Source organism: Gopherus flavomarginatus, chromosome 5, assembly GCF_025201925.1.
Source record: "Gopherus flavomarginatus isolate rGopFla2 chromosome 5, rGopFla2.mat.asm, whole genome shotgun sequence".
Classification (NCBI taxonomy): domain Eukaryota; kingdom Metazoa; phylum Chordata; order Testudines; family Testudinidae; genus Gopherus; species Gopherus flavomarginatus.
This window is the reverse complement of record NC_066621.1, coordinates 146,220,613-146,244,224: the sequence shown is the minus strand read 5'-3', so window position 1 is coordinate 146,244,224 and position 23,612 is coordinate 146,220,613. Positions and strand designations below refer to the sequence as shown.

General features: G+C 42.6%; 1 long non-coding RNA gene across 3 annotated transcripts in view; it reads left to right on the top strand.

Annotated features, from left to right (window-relative positions):
- Positions 1-22,246, top strand: part of LOC127051002 (uncharacterized) — a 40,974-nt gene extending 18,728 nt beyond the window's left edge. For all 3 annotated transcript variants that reach the window (XR_007774371.1, XR_007774372.1, XR_007774370.1), the window contains 4 exons: positions 16,096-16,186; positions 18,345-18,419; positions 18,973-19,099; positions 21,208-22,246. This is a non-coding gene — a long non-coding RNA (uncharacterized LOC127051002). The remainder of the gene's footprint in view (positions 1-16,095; positions 16,187-18,344; positions 18,420-18,972; positions 19,100-21,207) is intronic.
- The last annotated feature ends 1,366 nt before the right edge of the window (positions 22,247-23,612 follow it).

The following is a 23,612-nucleotide window of genomic DNA, read 5'->3' as shown; positions in this document are numbered from 1 at the left end:
AAATACACATTTGCAAATAAGGAAAACAAACATAAGCCTAACTCGCCTTATCTACCTAGTACTCACTATTCTGGACATATAAGAGACTGTATCAAAGAAATTGGAGAGAAACCTGGTTGCACGTCTGGTCCCTCCGAGTCCCCCAGAGTGAACAACAACCAAAATTAACAGCACACACAAAAACTTCCCTCCCTCAAGATTTGAAAGTATCCTGTCCCCTGATTGGTCCTCTGGTCAGGTGACAGCCAGGCTCACTGAACTTGTTAACTCTTTACAGGCAAAAGAGATATGAAGTACTTCTGTTCTATTAACTCTTACTTATCTGTTTATGACAAGTGGCCAAAAGGGGACGCTCGAAATAGCTGAGGCAAAGTAGCTGTGTGTACAGTCATGTAGTTGTTCCCAAGATCAATGTAAGCACCTTCCAGAATGGACCAAAATCATGATACTCGTAATAATATAGGGAGTGCAGACTACACAGCTCTCTATTTGACTGTTTCGGAAGTACAGTGCTCCTTTGTCCAGCCCTCTGCTAGCTATACTCCCAGATGAATGATGCTAGGAAGTGTCTTCTTTTTGAGTGCAAACTTCAAGAATTTCCATGCTTTTCAGTGCACTAGGGCATGATGGGAGCCCAGAGTTTTGTTTGTATGAACAAAATTAGGGAAGAAGAATGGGCTACAGTAGAACCTTGGAGTTATAAACCCCAGAGTTATGAACTGACCAGTCAACCACACACTTCATTTGGAACCAGAAGTACATAATCAGGCAGCAGCAGAGATCCCCTTCCTCCTCCCCAAAAGGGTAAATACAATACAGTACTGTGTTAAGCATAAAGTGTCAAAGCTGAAGTGAGTGTTCTGTTGTACACTTTTGAAAGAGCCACCATAACATTTTGTTCAGAGTTACAAACATTTCAGTTACGAACAAACTCCATTCCCAATGTGTTTGTAATTCTGAGGTTCTACTGTAGTTGCTGCACTGAACTGAGATACAAATCTGGGTCCAATTTCCATCCTTCCTTCAAAATCCCTGCATGCTTCAATTTTTCATCTGTGAAATGGCAATAATCCAAATTTTTCCTTTCTAGCACCCTGCCCTGTATTTTTAGATTGTAAGCTCTTCAGGGCAGGCTGCTTACTATATGTATATAGCCCACAATGGGGCCTAATCTCATTTGGGCTATCATCACTGCTTTGATGTAAATAACAATAATATAAACTGGGTATGTTCTTATACATTATATATGTAAGCAAAGTCAGGATGAGCTCTACCCTGACATCTGGTGGTGAATTATGGTGAGTGTGGAAAACAACTTAGGGGGCTGATCTTGTTTGCATAGGCACACCCACTCCGCCTAGTATAGCCCACGACAGCCCAAAATGGTCTCTTTGACAGCTGTGCGATCCCCAGTTTCTCGGTTATTGGGGTAGGAGGAATAAAGTGTTGTTACCCTGATTATGTGAATGAAGGACTATGAGACTGTTTTATGACAGAGAGTCTCACCATCAACTAAGTAGACTTGCTAGACAAGGGACACGGGTTCCAAAACCCAGTGAATTAAAAGATGTTGGGAACAGTTGTGTGTACCTGATGGTATGGGCCCCCTTTTGAGGGCCTGGCACACCAATTGCACTTTTTTTTCACCTCTCTCCACTGTTGAATAGCAGAGCTAATTTTGATTCCATTAGGAGTCTAGCTAGAGACTGCTGAGCCGAATTCACTTTGGGCCAATGGTGCATCAGCACTGGGGCTCCCCTACTACAAGCTGAAATCACTAAAAGAGCTAAAACTACTAAGCTGAGATCACTGAGTGCTGTGTTAACTAGTGGAGGAGCCTGAAGATATATTGCTAAGTGGCTGGCAGAGCAGTTTGCAGGATGGTTGGAGCAGCGAGTGCAGTGGAGTGGAGCTGAGCAGTTTGTGGGGACAGCTGCAGTGGTTCATGGGACAGCTGGTGGAGCGGAGCAGCTTGTGGGATGGTTGGAGCAGCCCACGGAACAGTGAGTGGAGCAGAGCCATTTGTGGTGAAGGCTGCAGCAGGCCTCCACGGAGAGGCGGGGCAGTCGGCCTCGCCCATGTAAGGTGCCCCTTAACACCCTGTGTGCCCCCCACCAATTCCACCCAGGCTGGGGGGGGTAAAACTCTGCAGATGAACTTTTGAACTCTGGGGTGGCACTGACCAGGGTCAGAGACTTTGGGGTTGTTGGACTTTGGGGTGATTTGGACTTAAGACCCTGAGGGGAAAAGGACATTGCCAGACTCACTTGGAGGTGGGTCTTTTGTTCATGGTTTGTATTATGAATCCTGTCTGTGGTGTTTCCCCAACGTAATGCCACATTGTCTCCTTCCTTTATTAAAAGGATTTTGCTACACTCGGACTCCTTGCTTGCGAGAGGGGAAGTATTGCCTCCTAGAGGCGCCCAGGGGGGTGGTATGTAATTGTCCCAGGTCACTGGGTGGGGGCTTGAGCCGGTTTTGCATTGCGTTATTGAAACGGAATCCCTGGCTACTGAACCCGGCCCTTGTTGCTGCCAACTCAGAGGGGCAGAAGGGTTACATATAAGAATATAATAAAATAAATAATGATAATTATAATCATTATAAAATAGTATATAATATAATATATAATTATATATTATAATATATATAATCACATATTTATTATATATTATTTCTATATTATAATATTATATACTATTTTATCTTTTTTAATCATTTGGAACAAATCAAAGAAACATGATGAAATGCCTTTGAAAGGAAAATATTCTATTTTTTTTCATTCCTTAGTCAATTTCTTATCACTGTACGATAAAGTTTTAACAACCAAGAACATTACTAGTTAGTCTTTGGATTTTACATTGTGGCTCATTATTCGGATATGTCTAGACACCGTTAAGAAGAGATACAGTAAGATTACTTTTTTCAGGCTGAACAGTGAAGTGCTGTATAAAATAATAGGACTTCCAAAGGGAAAAGGATTTAAAGTATTATGCGGATGTAATAAATGGGATTAGATACAGGAGAGGTTTAGGGGTTGCTTCTAAAAAAAATCTCCAGTCACTGTGAAACATGAAGGATCGGTACAAATGGAAAGCATTTTGTGCTGGAATGTTATAAATAGTTGAGCAAGGTCAAAGATAGGAGCAAAGGTTCCCTGTTGCAGATGAATAGTTTTTTTTATTATTATTTAAAAAAAAAACAACGGATCTTCGTCCACTGGTTCATTTGATACCTGTGGTGTCAGATAAAGGTAACTGCAGACAGCTTTTAATTTGGTGTTCTAGTACATCGCATTATGGGATCACATTATTAAATGTTTTAAAATATAAACCTGGTCAGACATCCTCAGCTCTGGGTTTTGCAATGCACCTCATCTTCTGCAGGTCAGTTCTAGCAGATAGGGGACCCAAACACTGGCACCCAGACGAGCGGATGCACTAGGTAGGAAATCCAGAGGTGGGTAGTGACGCTTGATCATGCAATATGCTCTCTGGGCTCCAGCTCTCTACTAGTGCAGGGATCTGACTGTGGAAGCTTGCTGCAGGATCTGGGCCTTAGAGCTTTTTGTTTTCTTGTGTGGTTTTTTAAATTACATATTTTTTAAATCCCACAATGTGACATCAGATCACTCCCAGTGAAAAACTACCAATGCTTTGGAAGTATCCGAGTGTTACACTGGTGCAATTTAGTACCTGAGTGTTACACTGGTGTAGAACAGGGCTCCATGAGTCCAGCCACATGAATGGTAGATACTAATTAGTTAGGTGGATTTTAATATCTGGTCCCCATCAAACAGACAATAGTGGAAGTTTTATAATACTCTGGTGCTTGCATTGATCATTGAATAAGGTCTGGCAATCACATCACAAGCTCAAAACTGTCAGCCTTGGAGAGGGGGAATCTACCTTTCTGAGGAGCGAGGTAAATTTCCCTAGCTACTAGAGGGGAAACTGAGGCAGAGCTTCATCATAACACTGTAAAGGTAAGAGTTCCATGACACTCTGGATCTACACTGTCATAACTGAGAGTAGAATTTGGCCTTCTGAGTGTGAGTCCTGCATATTACTTCAATTCAGGCTTAAACGCTAGAGCCATCATAATCCACAAACAGTAAATCTTAAACTGAACCCATGTACATCTTTATTCAGAAAAGTACGTTATATCCTGGGTGGGGGAGGGGAAGAGCCTTTCATTTCTATGGCTAAACACCTCTGACTGGCTGAAATACACTCAGGACTGCAGCAGCCCAGTGGTAGTGAAATTAGTGCACCTCATTCCACTGCCCCAAAATTCGTTGCATAAAAAGATCATGCTGGGAGAGCAATACAGCAGTGCACAGACAATCCAGAAAGTTTTTGGAGAATGTTGGGGGCAACTTCCTGGTACAAGTGCTGGAGGAACCAACTGGGGGCTGTGCACCTCTTGACCTGCTGCTTACAAACAGGAAATAATTGGTAGGGGAAATAGAAGTGGGTGGCAACCTAGGCAGCAGTGACCATGACATGGTTGAGTTCAGGATCCTGACAGAAGGAAGAAAGGAGAGCAGCAAAATACGGACCCTGGACTTCAGAAAAACAGACTTAGACTCCCGCAGGGAACTGATGGGCAGGATCCGCTGGGAGGCTAATATTGGTGGGGGAAGGAGTCCAGGAGAGCTGGCTGTATTTTAAAGAAGACTTATTGAGGGGACAGGAATAAATCATCCTAATGTGCAGAAAGAATAGCAAATATGGGAGGCGACCAGCTTGGCTTAACAGTGAAATCTTTGGTGAGCTTAAACTCAAAAAGGAAGCTTACAAGAAGTAGAAATTCGGACAGATGACTAGGGAGGAGTATAAAAATATTGCTAGAGTATGCAAGGGTGTAATCAGGAAGGGCAAGGCACAATTGGAGTTGCAGCTAGCAAGGGATGTGAAGGGTAACAAGAAGGGTTTCTACAGGTATATTAGCAACAAGAATAAGGTCAGGGAAAGTGTGGGACCCTTACTGAATGAGGGAGGCAACATAGTGACAGATGATGTGGAAAAAGCTGAAGTACTCAATGCTTTTTTTGCCTCGGTCTTCACAGACAAGGTCAGCTCCCAGACTGCTGCACTGGGCAGCACAGTATGGAGAGCAGCAAAGAGTCCTGTGGCACCTTATAGACTAACTAATATGTCTGTTAGTCTATAAGGTGCCACAGAGTCTTTGCTGCTTTTACAGATCTAGACTAACACGGCTACCCCTCTGATACTTGACAGTATGGGGAGGAGGTGAGCAGCCTTCAGGGTAAAAGAACAGGTTAAGGACTATTTAGAAAAGCTGGATGTGCACAAGTCCATGGGTCCAGATCTAATGCATTCAAGGGTGCTGAGGGAGTTGGCCGATGTGATCGAAAAGCCATTGGCCATTATCTTTGAAAATTTGTGGCCATCAGGGGAGGTCCCGGACAATTGGAAAAAGGCAAATACATGCTCATATTTTAAAAAGGGAAGAAAGAGAACCTGGGGAACTAAAAATCGGTCAGCCTCACTTCAGTCCCCAGGAAAATCATGGAGCAGGTCCTCAAGGAATCCATTCTGAAGCACTCAGTGGAGAGGGAGGTGATCAGGAACAGTCAGCATGGATTCACCAAGGCAAGTCAGGCCTGACCAACCTGATTGCCTTCTATGATGAGATAACTGGCACTGTGGATATGGGGAAAGCAGTGTATGTGATATATCTTAACTTTAGCAAAGCTTTTGATACAGTCTCCTACAGTATTCTTGCCAGCAAATTAAAAAGGTATGGATTGGATGAATGGATTATAAAGTGGATAGAAAGCTGGCTAGATTATCAGGCTCAACGGGTAGTGATCAACAGCTTGATGTCTATTGGCAGCAGGTATCAAGCAGAGTGCCCCACGGATCAGTCCTGGGTCCGGTTTTGTTCAACATCTTTATTAATGATTTGGATGATGGGATTGATTGCACCCTCAGCAAGTTTGCAGATGACACTAAGAGGGGGGAGAGGTAGACAAATTGGAGGATTGGGCCAAAAGAAATCTGATGAGGTTCAACAAGGACAAATGCAGAGTTCTGCACTTAGGACGGAAGAATCTCATGCACTGCTACAGGCTGGGGACCAACTGGCTAAGCAGCAGTTCTGCAGAAAAGGACCTGGGGATTACAGTGGATGAGAAGCTGGATATGAGTCAGCAGTGTGTCCTTATTGCCCAGAAGGCCAATGGCATGTTGGGCTCTATTAGTAGGAGCATTGCCAGCAGATAGAGGGAAGTGATTGTTCCCCTCTATTCAGCACTGGTGAGGCCACACCTGGAGTATTGCATCCAGTTTTAGTCCCCCCACTGCAGAAGGGTTGTGGACAAATTGGAGAGAGTCCAGCAGAGGGCAATGAAAATGATTACGGGGCTGGGGCAGATGACTTACAAGGAGAGGCTGGGGGAACTGGACTTATTTAGTCTACAGAAAAGAAGTGTGTAATAGGCTCACAGAAATTCTCCATTAGCTCAAGTTGTAGAGGCCAGTGCTTTTGGAGGAGAGGAGGTTCTAAGTATCCATGGTGTGCATCACTGACACCACCAGGAAGTCCTGGTTGAGCATGGATTTGTTACACTGACCATAGTACTTACGTTTATGTATTTTGAGAGGTTTAACATTCTCCTACTTTGCTCTAGACTATTGACTTTAAATCTGCCACTGCATCCCTGGTGAGTTAGCAATGTATGTTATTGTGAAGGCACGGGATTTTCCTCTACCCAGGGAGATTAAAAAGACTCAGACTGTTCATCTTAGAAAGGAGACAACTAAGAGGGATATAATAGAACCTATTCAGTCATGAATGGTGAGGAGCAAGTGAATAGAGAAGTGTTATTTGTCCTTCATGTAACACAAGAACCAGGGGTCACCCACTGATATGAATAGGCAGCAGGTTTAAAACAAACATAAGGAAGTATTTCACACAACACACAGTCAGCCTATGGAGCTCATTGCCAGGGGATGTTGTGAATGCCAAAAATATAATAGGGTTCAAAGAAGGGGGCAAGGTCCCAGAGTCTGGGCTCCAGCTTGAGCATCTACACCACAGTTTGATAGCCCTGCAGCCCAAACCCCACAAGCCTGAGTCAGCTGAGTCTGGTGTTTTATTGCAGTGTAGAAATATGCTCAAGGGCCGCCCCAGACGCTAGGCCAGGTTGTCTGTCCACTGTTACTCTCATGCAAAAAATACTCTCCTTTCCTGGAGCACTTTTTCCCCAGGCTCCCTGGCCTGACAAGCACCCCAGGGAGCTCTCGGTTTCTAGGATCCCCCTTTTTAGGTTCTCTGTCCTAGGAACTTGCCATCCACTTACCCCAGCCTTTCTCCCTTGGGAGCAGAGTTTGTTTGGCTCAGGCTCTCTGGAGCTTCCTGAGGTCCTTAGCCTTTTATCATGCTCACGTGCTTCCCTTCCAATTAAGAACATAAGAACATAAGAACGGCCGTACTGGGTCAGACCAAAGGTCCATCTAGCCCAGTATCTATCTACAGACAGTGGCCAATGCCAGGTGCCCCAGAGGGAGTGAACCTAACAGGCAATGATCAAGTGATCTCTCTTCTGCCATCCATCTCCATCCTTTGATGAAGAGAGGCTAGGGACACCATTCCTTACTCATCCTGGCTAATAGCCATTTATGGACTTAACCACCATGAATTTATCCAGTTCTCTTTTAAATGCTGTTATAGTCCTAGCCTTCACAACCTCCTCAGATAAGGAGTTCCACAAGTTGACTGTGCGCTGCGTGAAGAACTTCCTTTTATTTGTTTTTAAACCTGCTACCTATTAATTTCATTTGGTGACCCCTAGTTCTTGTATTATGGGATTATGTAAATTTTTCCTTATCCACTTTCTCCACATCACTCATGATTTTATATACCTCTATCATATACCCCCCCCCCTTAGTCTCCTCTTTTCCAAGCTGAAGAACCCTAGCCTCTTTAATCTTTCCTCATATGGGATCCTCTCCAAACCCCTAATCATTTTATTTGCCCTTTTCTGAACATCTTCTAGTGCCAGCATATCTTTTTTGAGGTGAGGAGACCACATCTGTACACAGTATTCGAGATGTAGGCATACCATGGATTTATATAAGGACAATAATATATTCTCAGTCTTATTATCTATCCCCTTTTTAATGATTCCTCACATTCTGTTTGCTTTTTTGACCACCTCTGCACACTTCGTGGACATCTTCAGAGAACTGTCCATGATGACTCCAAGATCTTTTTCCTGACTCGTTGTAGCTAAATTAACCCCCATCATATTGTATGTATAGTTGGGGTTATTTTTTCCAATGTGCATTACTTTACATTTATACATATTAAATTTCATTTGCCATTTTGTTGCCCAATCACTTAGTTTTGTGAGATCTTTTTGAAGTTCTTCACAGTTTGCATTGGTCTTAACTATCTTGAACAGTTTAGTATCATCTGCAAACTTTGCCACCTTACTGTTTACCCCTTTCTCCAGATCATTTATGAATAAATTGAATAGGATTGGTCCTAGGACTGACCCTAGGGGAACACCACTAGTTACCCCTTTCCATTCTGAGAATTTACCATTAATTCCTACTCTTTGTTCCCTGTCTTTTAACCAGTTCTCAATCCATGAAAGAACCTTCCCTTTTATCCCATGATAGCTTAATTTACGTAACAGCCTTTGGTGAGGGACTTGGAAAAGGCTTTCTGGAAATCTAAGTATACTATGTCCACTGGATCCCCCTTGTCCACATGTTTGTTGACCCCTTCAAAGAACTCTAATAGATTAGTAAGACACAATTTCCCTTTACAGAAACCATGTTGACTATTGCTCAACAGTTTATGTTTTTCTATGTGTCTGACAATTTTATTCTTAACTATTGTTTTGACTAATTTGCCTGGTACTGACGTTAGACTTACCGGTCTGTAATTGCCGGGATCACCTCTAGAGCCCTTTTTAAATATTGGCTTTACATTAGCTAACCTCCAGTCATTGGGTACCGAAGCCGATTTAAAGGACAGGTTACAAATCTTAGTTAATAGTTCTGCAACTTCACATTTCAGAACTCTTGGGTGAATGCCATCTGGTCCTGGTGACTTGTTAATGTTGAGTTTATCAATTAATTCCAAAACCTCCTCTAGTGACACTTTAATCTGTGACAGTTCCTCAGATTTGTCACCTGCAAAAGCCAGCTCAGGTTTGGGAATCTCCCTAACATCCTCAGCCATGAATACTAAAGCAAAGAATCCATTTAGTTTCTCCGCAATGACTTTATCATCTTTAAGCGCTCCTTTTGTATCTCGACCATCAAGGGGCCCTACTGCTTGTTTAACAGGCTTTCTGCTTCTGATGCATTTAAAAAACATTTTATTACCTTTGGAGTTTTTGGCTAGCCTTTCTTCAAACTCCTCTTTGGCTTTTCATATTATATTCTTGCACTTAATTTGGCAGTGTTTATGCTCCTTTTTATTTGCCTCACTAGGATTTGACTTCCACTTTTTAAAGGAAGTCTTCTTATCTCTCACTGCTTCTTTTACATCGTTGTTAAGCCACGGTGGCTCTTTTTTTGTTCTTTTACTGTGTTTCTTAATTTGGGGTATACATTGAAGTTGGGCCTCTATTATGGTGTCTTTAAAAAGGGCCCATGCAGCTTGCAGGGATTTCACTTTAGTCATACCTTTTAATTTCTGTTTAACTAACCCCCTCATTTTTGAATAGTTCCCCCTTTTGAAATTAAATGCCACAGTGTTGGGCTGTTGAGATGTTCTTCCCACTACAGGGATGTTGAATGCTATTGTATTATGGTCACTATTTCCAAGCAGTCTTGCTATAGTTACCTCTTGGACCAGCTCCTGCGCTCCACTCAGGATTAAATCTAGAGTTGCCTCTTCCCTTGTGGGTTCCCGTACCAGTTGCTCCATGAAGCAGTCATTTAAAGTATCAAGAAATTTTATCTCTGCATTTTGTCTTGAAGTGAAATGTTCCCAGTCAATATGGGGATAATTGAAATCCCCCACTATTATTGGGTTCTTAAGTTTGATAGCCTCTCTAATTTCTCTTAGCATTTCATCATCACTATTACTGTCCTGGTCAGGTGGTCGATAATAGATCCCTAATGTTATATTTTTATTAGAGCATGAAATTTCTATCCATAGAGACTCTATGGAACATGTGGATTCGCTTAAGATTTTTACTTCATTTGAATCTACATTTTCTTTCACATATAGTGCCACTCCCTCCCCTGCATGACCTGTTCTGTCCTTCCGATATATTTTGTACCCTGGAATGATTGTGTCCCATTGATTGCTCTCAGTCCACCAGATCTTCCCTTCCAGTTAAATGACACAGTGACTTACCTGTTCCCGGATGAACATCAGTTGCCTCAATTCCACCTTGTGCAGCCTGTCAGAGGTAGGCTGAGTCCCTGCCCCTTCAGAGGGCCAGCTATCCTCTGACAGTAATCAAATGTACAGGGAATGCCTTCCTATGTATGGATAAAACATCAGAGGTATAACATCACAATGGTAATGCAAGTGTTTGGTTTTCCATTTGATAAATTGGGCTCCATTTTCCTAATATAAATGTGTAATATTTTATATGCAGAGGTATGGGCTCCCGTAGATTTACACATGAGTTACATTAGAGTTCGTTGGATCATTATCTTAATGCTGCTTCATCATTTGACTGGTTTAGCCTTCATTAAGGCAGTCTGGTAATCAAGAGGATCCACCTGGACTATTAGATAGTTTAGTGATGTCATTGGGTGTTTTCTACAAAGGTTTCATAGAGGGAGGCTCTCTGGAGGTAACACTTTGTGGATAAGCAGCAAAGATATGTCTGTTAGTCTATAAGGTGCCACAGATTCTTTGCTGCTTTTACAGATCCAGACTAACATGGCCTCTGATACTTTGTGGATAGTAAAAGAACTTACAGAAAATAGAATGGAAAATGTAAATGGGCAAGATGGGAAAATATAAGTTATAGGGTCACTAAGGAAAGAATACATGATAAGGTATATATCTGAAATATGGAACTGAATAATTGCTGGCGGAAAAAGAAGATTGCTGTCAAATAAGCTGTATAAAGAAAATTGGGGTCTTCTTGTGAATCCTTGGTTTGTGTAAATGAAGCCTGTCTCTTAGAAATCAATTTAACTCTTTTACAGTGCCTTTGTGGCCTATGAAACTTTTAATTATTATGGGAAGGATGATTCAGGCACAAATACCTGCCCTTTTGACAGGAAGACAAATTGGCTTCTATATCTATTTTTACAATTCATTTTCTCTAAATTATAGAAAGGAGGATTTCTTTTATATTGGAAATTGCATTTATTTTTTAAAAAAGATAAAATTTCCTATGCAGAGAGGAGGAAAAGCTTGTCACATTTTGCATTTGGTGATTTTAATAAGCCTAGTGACCCACACCCAAGAGATTTGTCCCCTCCTTCTTGATTATATTTTCTAATACTCTTCAATGTACAACCAAGCTAATCACATACTGGGATGATATAATATGAGGAAATCATTTATTCAGTGGCCTGATTCTGCCAGCCTTGATCTCAGCTGACCTGACTGAAAGCCTATTGAAGTCAATAGAACATAAGAACGCCCATACTGGGTCAGACCAAAGATCCATCTAGCCCAGTATACTGTTTGCCGACTGTGGCCAATTGCCAGATGCTTCAGAGGAAATGAACAGAGTAGGGAAAAATCAAGTGATCCATTCCCTGTCTCCCATTCCCAGCTTCTGGTAAACAGAGGCTGGGGACACTTCAGAGCATGGTTTTGCATCCCTGCTGATCCTGACTAATAGCCATTGATGGACCTGTCCTCCAGGAACTTATCTAGTTCTTTTTTGAACCTTATTATAGTCTTGACCTTCACAACATCCTCTGGCAAAGAGTTCCACAGATTGACTGTGTGTTGTGTGAAGGAATACTTCCTTTTGTTTGTTTTAAACCTGCTGCCTATTAATTTTGTTTGGTGACTGCTAGTTTTAGTGTTATGAGAAGGAGTAAATAAAACTTATTTATTTTCTCCACACCAGTCATGATTTTATAAACTTCTACTCTATCCTCTGTTAGTCATCTCTTCTGAAAATGAAAAGTCCTAGTCTTATTAGTCTCTCCTCATATGGAAACTGTTCCATACTCCTAATCCTTTTGGTTGCCTTTTTCTGTACCTCTTCTGATTCCTATATATATATATATGAATGAGATTGGACAACCAGCTCTGCACACAGTATTTAAGATGCGGGAGTATCATGCATTTATATAGAGGCAATATGATATTTTCTGTCTTGTTTTCTATCCCTTTTGTAATGATTCCCAACATTCTGTTTGCTTTTTTGACTGCCGCTAGGATTCCTATTTATTTCAATGGACAGTGGATCAAGTCTGATGACTAATATCTCACTCTGTAAGTTGTCTCATTCATTTAAATGAGTGGGACTATCTGATGAGTTAATGCAGTGGCAGCAAGCTGTATGGGCCCGTGGTGTCTGTGCTCCAGGAATATTCAGAGCATGGCGGCCCGGCTCCACCAATGTTCGGGGCTGGGTCTCTCCCCCAGCCCTGCCTGCCTCACCCTCAGCATCTCCCAGCCCTGCCTGCCACCCCTGGGTGCTTTAAAAGGACCTAAGCCTCCCACCACCACCAGCACTGGCATGGCAGTGGGGCTAAAGCAGCTTCCTGCCTGCCCTCACTCCGCATAGCATGCCACTCCCAGAAGCGGTTGGCACGTCCCTGCGGTACCTGAGGGTGTGTCTTCGTGCATTGCCCCGCCCCAAATGCAAACTCTGCCATTGGAACTGAAGCCAATGGGCACTGCGGGGGCAGTGCCTGTGGGCACTAGTGTGCGGAGATCCCCGGGCCCCTGCCAGTGGGGTGTGCGGGTTGCTTCTGGGAATTCAAAAGGCATAAATATGGGAAGAAACCATCTACACAAGTTTTACTCTGGCTTTTTTAGCTGCTTTTCTAAAATTTATGATACATTATAAGACAACAGACTTCACATGGGATTCTTTAGTCTCGGCCACACAAGCCCTTTTTGTTATTGACAACTGAAAATATAAAAAAATCTCCTGCAGTAATTAATAAATTATGAGCCATTACCCTGGAGACTGAGGCAGTTTCTAAATAATTACCAGTAGCAAGCATGTCAGTGCTTTTATTAAAATAGTCATGAGAACAAAATTAGCCCTCGCTGGTTTTAAAGCTTCATAGGCTTAGTTGTGTCTCTGGAAGAACATCAATATCAAATGGGATTAGAAAGAGGACGGAGTTGCCAGGGAGAGCAGGGGACCGGACTGTGCCAATCCTTTGTTCCTAACTAGAAACAAACTAATGAATAAGCTCACAAGAGAAGGGGTGAGATCCTGCAAACCCTGATGCAAATGAATAGCTTTTAGGCCCAGGGCTCTGGGAAGGTGTTTTGGGACTCTGTCCCCTGCTGTGCTAGCCAGTACTCTATCCCCTGTGGAATATACTCCTTGTGATATGAATGCTTCATCATCTGGGACTACTTGAGTCTGCAAGCTGAAAACTAGCTTTCCAACTGCATTCATCTAAAAACCTGGGCCCTGAAACATCCACAGAAAGCCAGCCCAAAAGGGGGGGTGGAAAAAAAGCAATACAAATTCACCTTTAGATCCAAGCAAATCCTTGTGGAAATGCTTTTGCAGTATTGAACCAGCTGATAATTATATGTAGAGTTCCTTTAAATGCCTGTTTTGTTTTTGAAATACCCCAAAGCCTGTTCAACACAGTTTGAACTCATTAATGAAGCAAACTAAAGTGTGTGTGGTGGTAGTCATTGTGGGTGGAGGGGAACAGCATTGCAAACGATGTACTATAACAACTACATGTTTCAGAGTGATAGCCGTGATAATCTATCAGGAAAAAGAATGAGGAGGCACCGTAGAGACTAACAAATTTATTTGGGCATAAGCTTTCATGGGCTAAAACCCACTTCATCAGATGCATGCAGTGGAAAATACAGTAGGAAAATACAATATATACAAACACACACACAGAGAATATGAAAAAATGAGGGTTGCCATACCAACGCCAACAAGACTAATCAATTAAGGTGGGCTATTATCAGCAGGAGAAAAAAAACTTGTAGTAATAATCAGGATGGCCCGTTTCAAACAGTTGAGAAGAAGGTGTGAGTAACAGTAGGGGGAAAATTAACATGGGGAAATAGTTTTTAGTTTGTGTGATGACCCACCCACTCCCAGTCTTTATTCAAGCCTAATTTAATGGTGTCTAGTTTGCAACTTAATTCCAGTTCTGCAGTTTCTCGTTGGAGTCTGTTTTTGAAGATTTTTTGGTTGAAGAATTGTGACATTTAGGTCTGTAATTGAGTGTCCAGGTAGGTTGAAGTGTTCTCCAACTGGTTTTTGAATGTTATAATTCTTGATGTCAGATTTGTGTCCATTTATTCTTTTGTGCAGAGACTGTCCGGTTTGGCCAATGTACATGGCAGAGGGGCATTGCTGGCACATGATGGCATATCACATTGGTAGATGTGCAGGTGAATGAGCCCTTGATGGTGTGGCTGATGTGGTTAGGTCCTGTGATGGTGTCCCTTGAATAGATATGTGGACAGAGTTGGCAACGGGCTTTGTTGCAAAAATAGGTTCCTGGGTTGGTGTTTTTGTTGTGTATTTGCTGGCGAGTATTTGCTTTAGGTTGGGAAGCTGTCTGTAAGCGAGGACTGGCCTGTCTCTCAAGATCTGTGAGAGTGAGGGATCATCCTTCAGGATAGGTTGTAGATCCTTGATGATGCACTGGAGAGGTTTTAGTTGGGGGGCTGAAGGTGATGGCTAGTGGCGTTCTGTTACTTTCTTTGTTGGGCCTGTCTTGTAGTAGGTGAGTTCTGGGTACTCTTCTGGCTCTGTCAATCTGTTTCTTCACTTCAGCAGGTGGTTATTGCAGTTTTAAGAACGCTTGATAGAGATCTTGTAGATGTTTGTCTCTGTCACCAGCAACCACACAAAACTCCTCATTCTTGTAACAACTGCATGTTTCAATGACTTTTGAATAATCTATTCTAAATTTACCCAGATAATTTATTAAAAACTGTTTGAAATGATCATTGGAGTAGCTGGCAGGAAGGGTGTCTGCAAGTTCATGTACACAATTTACATAATTTCCCCAATGACCTACTTCTAATTACAGCATTCTGTTAAACCTTGCATCACTTTGTTCTGAGACACCCACACATCCCAAGACTCTGTAGTACTTAAAATTGCCTCATACCTTAATTCAGTTTACCTGCAATGCAAAGAAATATGACATGACAAAGTATGTGATCATACTAAGAATATCTGTTACTCCCCGGGTATAATGGGGAGATATTGTCACCCTGCAATAGCTCTCTCAGGCAGAAGTGGTTCTGTCCCACTCCTTGCCCGACTGCCAGGGAGAGCGGCCGAACATGCTGGGGGAGAGGCATAGGGAAAGAAAGGCAGAACCTCTCTCCCTCCCCACCCCTGGCAGTCCAGTCTGGGGGTGGGGAGAACTTCATCCTCCATGCCCTCCCATGCGTCACCTCTGCTTCTATGGGCTAGGCTCCTGGCTGAACTACATCTCCCAGGATGCCCTGTGGCTAGAGACTTCAGTGTGGGGGGACTGTAGAGCATCATAGAAGATGTAAGACCCAGGGGCTGGCCTGTAGAGAAGTATGGGAACATGAGGCACCTGAACTTCTGTTCCCATGAGCCACCACAGCAGCATTTCCAAATTGAATTTTTTTGATATATTCTTTTTTAATTTCCATTCAAATCAAAATTTTTCATGGAAAATCTAGACTAAAATTATTTTGTTTTTATCAAAATTGTCTGGGGAGTAGGGAATAATTCAACCATTGTTTGACCAGTTGACATCTCCACAGATCCTACACTAAACTCAAAGTGCAGAAAATCGTGCTCAGTCCATACAGCCGCTCCTGCACGCTATACAAAGAAGATGGGAAGAGGATTTTGAGTTGTAACATTACCGCCTGTGTAAAGTAGGTTCTGAGGAAGGTCTAATAGTGCTAACCCCCTCCCTCTGCTTATCTTTCTATGCATCAAAATCTGCAACTGATTTTCCCCAGCTTGGACTTGAAATGCTGATACCTGTAGAATGTATTCAGTGGTGCGGTCATGATGAAAACTCCAGGATGCTGATGCTATGAAAGGTCCGAAGTAAGTTAATTCAGATTTATTTGTTGCCTCTAAGTACCAAATCTTTGCAGATATCAGGCATAACCTTCCCAAATCTGCATTCATTCCACTGCTCTTTCCCCTCCCACCCTCTGCTGGATTGGAGAAGAGGGAGACAGCCGTTTCAAGGACACAGCATGGGCCAGGATGAGGACTAGGATAAGAATAATTTGAGACACCACTCTATCCATGCAGTAATGGAAAGGAAGTTGCCTCTTGCATCTGTAAAACCGAAGAGCAGGTAGAGCCCCTCCTCTTTCCCTGTGATATCCAATGCCATCATGATTTGAAAGGCAGATGTGACACAAAGCTGGAGAGAGCAAAGAAGCAGAACAAACACTGTATTATTGAAGGTTCCCTGGACCATGTGAGTGGCCAGAGCTAAGAACCAGAGAGTAAAGAAGGCAAACACAACTGGCTAACCTAGTGGTGTCATAACCTTAGTCCCAGATTTGGACCTTAGCGTCCAAAATATGGGGGTTAGCATGAAAATCTCCAAGCTTAGCTACCAGCTTGGACCTGGTACTTGCTGCCACCACCCAAAAAATTAGAGTGTTTTGGGGCACTCTGGTCCCCCTGAAAAACCTTCCCTGGGGACCCCAAGACCCAAATCCCTTGAGTCTCACAACAAAGGGAAATAATCCTTTTTCCCTTCCCCGCTCCAGGTGCTCCTGGAGAGATACACAGACACAAGCTCTGTGAATCCAAACAGAGTGACTCCCCCTCTCCGTTCCCAGTCCTGGAAACAAAAGCACTTTCCTATTCACCTAGAGGGAATGCAAAATCAGGCTAGCAAATCCAACACACAGATCTCCCCCCTGATTTCTTCCTCCCACCAATTCCCTGGTGAGTACAGACTCAATTTCCCTGAAATTTCCCAGTAAAGAAAACTTCAACAGGTCTTAAAAGAAAGCTTTATATAAAAAAGAAAGGAAAAATACATACAAATGGTCTCTCTGTATTAAGGTGACAAGATACAGGGTCGATTGCTTAAAAGAATATTGAATAAACAGCCTTATTCAAAAAGAATACAAATCAAAGCACTCCAGCACTTATATTCATGCAAATACCAAAGAAAAGAAACCATATAACTTACTATCTGATCTCTTTGTCCTTACACTTAGAAACAGAAGACTAGAAAGTAGAAACTACTTCTCCAAAGCTCAGAGAAAGCAGGCAGCCAGAAAACAAAGACTCAGACACAAACTATCCAATGCCATCATGATTTGAAAGGCAGATGTGACACAAAGCTGGAGAGAGCAAAGAAGCAGAACAAACACTGTATTATTGAAGGTTCCCTGGACCATGTGAGTGGCCAGAGCTAAGAACCAGAGAGTAAAGATGGCAAACACAACTGGCTAACCTAGTGGGAACAATGATGGAAAAAGGGGACAGGTACTTTCTAGAACATAATTAAATTCAACTTTTAGAGATGGGCAAATGCAGCATAAGTTTAGATCCAGATCCTGTTTTATCCAACCACTCCCCAAAGTTCAGAGTGGTCTCTGGGGAAAAAAACCCCTAGTTATTAGCACTATTTTATTTATTATTTGTATTCTAGTAATGCCTAGAGTCTCTAAGGTGCCAAGCACTATCTGTACACATCATAAGGCAATTACTTCCCTGAAGAGCTTACAATTCAAACAATCAAGACCGAAAAAGGAAGTAGTAGTATCCTCACATTACAGAAGACTGGAGATCTCTGAGCCAATGCTACAGAGAAACTTTGTGGTAGACTGAGGACTTGAACCCAGAGCTCTTGAAACCTAAGTTCATGCCTTATCAATGACATAATTTTTCCTCCTAATTTTGACCTCTCTCTAGTTTTAAATCAAATCTATAGTTTCAAGGGAGGCAAAACAAGGAATAGCACACTCAGTTGAAAAAGGAAACTGAGACAGCAAAGCAACGATGAGAAGGAAATGCATTTTAGATTTCTCTTGACAAATATTGAGACTGTCTCCCTCCTCCCCCCAAAGCCCTAAGGTTTATGCAAAGCATGACAAGTCAGCAAAGCAATAAGCCCTTCGTTTTCTGTGGGATTCCTTGGGCACAGTTCACTGTAGTGTCATTTGGAATTTGCTTGAGGGGAGCTGCTTGTGTCTTGGGACTCTTTTCTTATTCATGATTTGTTTTGCAGTTTTTGTCATATTTGCCTTTCTGGATATATCACCTGAAAGTACAATATGTAGGTGTCCCCCGCAGGAAGCAGCAGGTAAGATGTAAATGGACCTTTGCTTCACTTAAACCTAAAATTCCTGTTTGTGAATCATCTAATAAAATAAAGTGTGAGTAAGCTAGAAAATGAATGAGAAACTCAGATTGGCATCATTGTCTAGCCTGAAGGAAGGTGCATAGTAATGTTGTAAGTGAGCAGAAATTCCCTGCAGTATTGGTTACCGGATAACTGGTATGGGATATACAAACTGCACCCTGGACAACATGGTGTTAATGAGCTAATGGGGGTTCAGTTGGTTCTGCCCCAACGCTCCTGTGAGAAATGTCAGGATTGGGGGAAAGAGCTTAAGAAGGAGAACCCCAGCTCAGTCGACGTAGGCCAGGGAAGAGCACAGATCTTTAGTGCTCAGCTCCTGAAGAGAGGGCTGGTTAAAGGTGGGAGCTTCCCAGTCAACTGCTGCCTCTGCCCTGAAGAAAAGGAGAGCCAGATACTGATAGATCTTGAGATGGACCTATTCCCCGCTGTTACCTGTGAACCCAGTTTATTTGTGTTAATTCCCCTTGTTTCTGTTCATTGACTACCCTGGCAGGGAGGAGATTTTAAAGTGACCTGGCCAGAGGGCCAAGTCACAGAAAGAGGCAGACAGACCATTGGCAGGAGGTACCCAAAGAGGAGAGAGCTGCTATAGCATGCCTGGCTACAAGGAGGTGCTAGTGGTGAGTCAACCCCTTTACTGTGACATACCCACAACACACTATTGTGTCCCTGCTCTTATCACTGCTATTTAATTGCATCCCCATTTCCCAGTATGTTCCATTTGGTCTGAAAGGGCTTGATCCAGTACCCACTGAATTCACTGAGAGTTTCTCTATTGACTTCAATGGGCTATGGATCAAATCATAAATTCTTTTTTTTCTGTGTTATTGGCAAACCTTGGAGATGATCAGAGAACTTTCATCAGTGATATGGAGGATGAGGCAAGAAATTGCACCAACTGCTAAGATAGTTAGCAGTTAGTGCATCTAGGCTCTACTGGGAACATTTAACTTAAGCAGAAGTTGCAAATGCTTAAATACCTAATTCTTAACAAGCCTGGTACTGTATACAGTGCTTAGGAATCAATCTCCAAAATGGCTGCCATGCTGGGCCTACAGCTACCTCACTACTTAAAGGCTTTTTACGTGTACCATCACTGGCAACTATTGTTCCAAAAGCTGCCACCTATTTTCTTTCCTCCACTTTCTTTTCTTCGCTTGTGTATATATCTTGCTGTTGCCATCCTTCTCGTTAACAGAAGAAAGATGGTATTGTTTATAGCTCCTCTTACATAAAATTGCCTTCTTTAATGAACTGCATTATCAGTGGCAATGCACTGGGATAACTCCTCCCCTTTTAATTTCAAGGTGCAGATTTCCAGCTTTGACTATCACCACCCCATTTTGTTTAAAGTTCACGTGTGTTGTGTTCCCTCCAGAGGCTTGTGTTGCTGCAGCCTTTCAATGCTATCAATGCTTGTGAAATCTGCACTGGTTTCTAGAATCAGCTTCCCCTGCTTATTCTTTGCATGGTCAGAAACGATGTCTCGGTTTACTTCCAGTGGCTCCATTCTTCTCATTGGATAAAGGTAGAGGCAGATGTACCGGTGGGGTTTCTACCATTCTTCTTGTCAGTAGGCAGATGGGGATGGAAGGGTATTGTGGCTTCACTAGCTGGAGTGCACATCAAGCAACAATACTCTATGCTGCAGAAGTGGGCAGGAACCATAAATCACTTCCTTGCAACCCGATGTGAAAAAATCCATTGAAATCAAGTCCTAGTATCCTTCTTTGCATAGTACAGAACGCTCAAAGAGCAGCACTGCTCAGATTCCCGAAGCATTGTAAATACAGTAGTGCTTTAGTTAATCTGCTTTTCTCTTCCCTCTGCATGAATGTTGTCCAAGAGAAACTGAGCCCCCTGTGTGGCAGCATTTAAAAAAAATAAAAAGCTTTTGATGTAAAATGACCATTTGCTTCAAATGAACAGTGGTTGAATAATAGATCAAACTCCACATTGATGCGATGTTTTTAATAAAAGATGCACCTTTGCCCACTTGTTTCTGTAGAGTATTAACTTGAGAGACCAAAATGTATGGCGCGCTCTCTCTGATCTAATAAATCAAAGATTAATTATCCTTTGCCTTTTCTGATTCTGATGACAACACTCTGCCACTAAAGATGCAATTTAAAATGAGTCCAGGCTCTCAAAGCTTTGAAAAGCCTGGGTTTTTTTTTTGTTTTTTTGCCATAATTTAATAGGCATCTGGGACCAAGTTTTCTGCAGAGATAAACTAGCACAGCTCCATTGAGCTCACTGGAGCTATGCCAAATTATACCAGTGGAAGATCTGACCCTTTATTTTTATTGTCACATTTAGACAGACTAATTCGGATAGGGCATAATTTATAGATTCCTCCCTGGCCCCTAAAATGATAAATGGGTTACATGCTCAGCTGGTAGAAACTGGCATATCTCCACTCAATTCAATTGGTGGGGGGGGCGAGATGAGTCTCTAGAAATGACTCTGGGTACTAGATAGGGTGGAGAGACAGGGCAGTTAAGCAGCAAACCATTGGACGGGTTGGGTCCTGTGGGTAAGAGAGACTGTCAGGGAAGCAGCAAAGGTTTGGGAGGGCAGGTGGTTCTGGAAGGGAAACAGTTTTTCCGACAAGGAATGTTATTTCATTTTGAATTGACCCTCTGTGTTTCTTAGTCTATTATATGGGATCTGCTGATACTGAACAGAGTTTGGGCTCTCAGACCTTACCCTAATCACTTGTTGGCAGGTGAAGAGGATGGCATAGAGAAGACAGAAGTGGATCAGAGAGGATGTCTATATATGGTGAGATAAGGCTTGCAATCAGCAAACCACAACATGCTGGCAGGCTTCCTGTGTATTCCAGCTTGGTATAGTGATTAGAGTGGTGGGGTGGAGTCAGAACTCTTGGGCTATATGCCAGACATTCTGAGGGAGTGTTTGCCAGTGGTGATACCAGTCAGCTCTGTGTTCTTGGGGAACCAGGGTGCAGTATCCAGCCTGTCTGACTCATAAAAGATACCCACCCACACACACCAACCTCTACTTAAACCAAAACCCATCAGAGAAAAGACTTGTAGAGAGACACACGTAGACCCCTCCTGACAAGGGTGACAAGATTAAGACATCTCCATTAGCATACAGAGTGAAGAACAGAGACAACTCCCCTAGCCTCATCTGCATGAAAGGTGGGACAGGAAGACATCTCAGTTTGCATACAGAATGGAGAAAAGAGAATCACGCTGAACTCTGGGACCAGGAAAAGCAGGGAAGGACTGCATCATGGTAATCTCTGCTCCAGATGCTAATGAACCTACGTCTGCCCACACCCAGCTCGGCAGTTATCAGACCAATTCTAGTAATGAATCCTTGATTGATATCCAAAATACTGACACACCCTAGCTGCATTGTGAGCTCCCTGGAAGAAAACACCACCCATAGCCAAGAGTGATCAGCTCCTATTGTCTAGCCTAAAGAAAACCCTTGAGTCATCAGTTAACCTATAAACAAATCTAGTGTTCTCCCTTGAACCATTGTATTTTCTCTACAAAAATCCCTACTCATCCTAGTCAGTGTTCTGATGCTTAGATCCAAACTATGCATCAGTTCCACTGGGATTCCATCTTCTCCTGACTGATCGTGCTGGGGGCTCTGCCTGTCTCCAGCACTCAGGGCCATGAGCTACCACCATCACCTGGGAACTCTGACCAGTTCAAACCTCATGGAGTGGGTGAGATCCTCCTCTTTCTCTTTTTGTTTTTCTTTCTACCTTAGGTATTAACCTTTAATGACGTATGTTATGTTGGTTTAGCCCTCCTTGTGTAGTGATCACTATTATTCAATAAACAACTTTTACGGTTAAGCTGGTCGCTTCCCTCTCTCTTGCTGAACTTTACTCTTGTGTTTTTAGCTTCCCCCATTTACTCTACAGCAACACTTCTTTTACCTAAGCTAAAGATCCCTGTGGCACCCCAAATACTGTGGGGTTTGCTCATCAAGTAGGTTACTGCCAGTACATTTGTGATGTGACAGTGGGGATAGGGACATGCTAAATCTGGGATGCATAAGGGTGGCAGCTGGAAAGTGCTGCTTGACCCGGTCCACTCAGACTTGCTCTGTTAGTGTGTGTGTGTGGGTGGGTGGATGTGTGTGGGTGGGTGTAGGATAGCTCCATTGGGAGGGTACTTGCAGAAGGGAGAAGTAGAGCTCCATATGAAAACACAAGTGACACAAGCAGTACATTGATAGAGATACAGAATCCCCCCCTCCCCCGAAGAGTAACCCGAATAAATGAGCATACCCCCAAGTAACAGGCAAATCTGGTAACAAATTCAATGGTTAAAGTGGCGGACTGGAGATCAGGTTTTCTTCTTTCTGTTCCCAAGTCTCAGGGAAAATGTCTTTTCGGTATACTGGTTGGAGGACTGGAGATCAGAACCCATAGGTTCTATTTCCCCTGTCTGTCAACACAGAGCAACCCTCTGTTTCTTTTTCCCAAATCCTCTCACATGGAAAAGTCAAAGTCACCAGACTTGCTGAACTCAGTGTTTCCACCTGCCATTATGTAGTGTTCCTTCTGTCTGTACACTCAGGACTTTTCTGTTTCCAATTCTTCTTCCAGCTGCACTGGATCAAAGGTGTATGGATCATTCAGCCCTGTCTAACTGATTGTTTCTATAAATTGAAATTCTACCATAAATGAGCTAACTTCATACACAAATTTGCATTGTCTTGTGAAGGTAAAAATAGATCAGGTCTGTCTCACACTATATTGACTTTCTGAGTTCTGGTCTTGTCTTTATTGTCATTCAACAAAGAAATGTTAGGGATATTTTCTCCCAGGGAAAGAATAAAGACAACTTGGGGTTTGCATCAAACCAATTAAAACCTATTTCTGTCCTTCTTGGAGAAACTTTTCCATACATTGCTCTTCTTATCAGTTAATGAACAGTTGATGATTTTGCAAGAACCTCTCTTGAAGAACCTAAAAACCAATCCAGTCCTGTTCTCATGACCTCCATGAAAATTTTACCATTGATGTTAGTGAAAACAAAATTGGATCCATAATCATTAGTATAAACAGACCATCCTTGGTTTAGACACCACTCTAAAGCAATTTCTTCAGCACTAAAATGTCTTTGATTAACTCCTTTG